Source organism: Nelumbo lutea, chromosome 3 (genome assembly GCF_056320005.1).
Source record: "Nelumbo lutea isolate HS-2025 chromosome 3, American lotus-T2T, whole genome shotgun sequence".
Lineage (NCBI taxonomy): Eukaryota > Viridiplantae > Streptophyta > Magnoliopsida > Proteales > Nelumbonaceae > Nelumbo > Nelumbo lutea.
Genome location: NC_142686.1, coordinates 63,857,629 through 63,860,119, shown reverse-complemented (window position 1 = coordinate 63,860,119; position 2,491 = coordinate 63,857,629).

Below are 2,491 nucleotides of genomic sequence, written 5' to 3'. Positions count from 1 at the left end.
TGGTAACACACATTATCACTGTGATGCAGCAGAAAACTGAAGAAGATCAACCGTTCGATCCAACTCAATTCATCAAGCCCATAAAGCTGATAGATATCAGCGAACCAGTTCAAAAAGAAGAACATAATATGCAAACCAACCAACTAGACTTAGAATAAGATTCTATTACCTTAATTCAAGTGATTCCCACAAACCAGAAGCAAGAAAATATTAGTACAAGTCTTGACCAAGGGGATAGTTCTACCCTAGATTCTCAACATGCCACATTTGAATTTGCCATAGGAGATTGGCATGGTATGAAGCAAGACATAGAAATTTGGAATACTACAAGGCAACTAGAGCAAGACTCAAATTGGGTCGATCAGGACCTCATCATTGAATCAGAAGGTTGGCATGGTGCATGGCAAGAAAAGCTAGAGCCGAAGCAAGCCAACCTAGAAACCATCTCAAACACAGACATAGAAGATTGGCATGACACAGGGCAAGTAAATTAAGAGCCTCAACAGAACAATCTGGAGCCTAGCCTCATCATAGAAATAAAAGAATGGAAAGGAAAAACACAAGGCAATAGAAGCCAAAATTGGATTGACCAAGACCCCACCATTGGCAAAGTATCAGAAGGTAGGAAACATCAAGAGCAGGTCAACCATGACCCTAATCATCCTAACTTGGGGGTTACTGACGACTTAAGTCTAGAAATGCAACATGGGACCCATCAGGATGTAGAACAGGCTAGTCATGATTTATATTGGTCTAATCTTAAGCCCATCTATGGCCTAGAAGTAGAAAAAATGACCATGAATCTCCTACAGAAAATTAAGCAAATCAAGCTTCTTCTAGGATGGACCGAATCAAATCTTGTCAACAAGACGGACATCGAGGTATAACTCTTGGATCATCCACAATGTATGCCTCTTGACCCACCATGGGTAATTCCTAAGTCCATCATTGATCAAGACCCAAGTCTAAGGCCACAAAACTCTTTACAACTACCTAAGCAAGGATATTGGCTTCCTGACCCATCTCTGGGTAATTTTTCACTAGGCATTGATGCACTATGGGATAGTCATAAGCCCACATTCGACTTTGGCATGAGCCAAGGGCCTCATAATTTTTCACAATCACTCAATTCACTCGATCCACCATGGGATAGTCATGAGCCCACATTTGACTTTGGCCCTAGTCTAGGGCCTCACAATTTATCACAACAATTTGACTCATTGGATCCATTGTGGGTTTGACTTAAGCCTACATTTGTCCTTGGCTCAATTAAAGGACCTCACAAATTTTTCAGAATTGCTTGACCCACCATGGGCTAATCTTCAGCCCATCTCAGGCATACGCCCAAATCTAGGGCCATACAACTTCTAGCTACATCAGAATTTTAAATAAAACTCCCTTTGTTCAAGCATGAAGCGGTTTGACCAAGGACCTGTTACTGACTTAGGCCCATGTTTGGTGCCTTCACACGTTTTGTAGGATGAAAACACTACCAATCAAATAAAACATCATGATCCAACTAGATTAGTGTCACCCAATACATTAACATTCTCAATCAAACAAAATACAAAGTCATGCATGATCCCCTTTTTCTAGTGGTTGCTTCTTAGCTTTATTTTTTAAAAAGGGGATAGCTTTTCTTAGCATTGTTTTTTAAAAAGAAAACAAAAAAAAAATCAAATATTTTCTTAAAAACCCAAAAAAAAAGTTTCATAATACAAAAAAATAAAAAAAAAATCAAAATAAAAAAAAAACTCAAAAACCAAAATATCAAAAACTTCAAAAATCCAAAAAAGAGTTTTCATTTATCTATTTCCAAAAAAGAAATTGAGATTTCATTGTCTCTAGAAGCAAGGTTTGAGAAAAGGAATTCATTGGCACTGAAGCACATTGAGAAGGATTTGACCTATTGACATGCAAAGCTAAATTGCATACTCAAGATCAAATGGATCCAAGAAATGTTGAAGTATATGACTCTCTACCACGGAAAGTTGGCCAAGTGTTGGAATCATGATAAGAACAAAAGTGCATCATCATCGATCACCATTAGCACACTCATCATCTGATCAACACTTGGTATTAACGTCAATCATCAGTCTGGACCACAACATGGCAAGTCACTAGCATGAGAAGGCACCATGATCCGCGTCATGCCAAGGCATTTGATCAGAATGACATATCAACATCGTGAGATCCTCAACGTGATAAGTCAGCTTATCAACACTCAGTGTAACTCCTCAACATGACATCTTAATAGAGCCATATCCAATAAGTGCTAAGCTTGTCATCAATTCAAGTATGAATGGACTTCCTAAGCTTAAAGTGCTTAGAAAAATGAAAAAAAAAAGAAAAAAAAAAGAAAAGGAAAAAAGAGCAAAAAAAAAAAGAAAAAATGGAAGATGTCCTATTCAACTCTTCCCAACTCTTTTGAGACTAGGGGAAAAGTAGATGATTAAGGTTCACCAAAAGAGAGACCACCTTTGGCCAATTG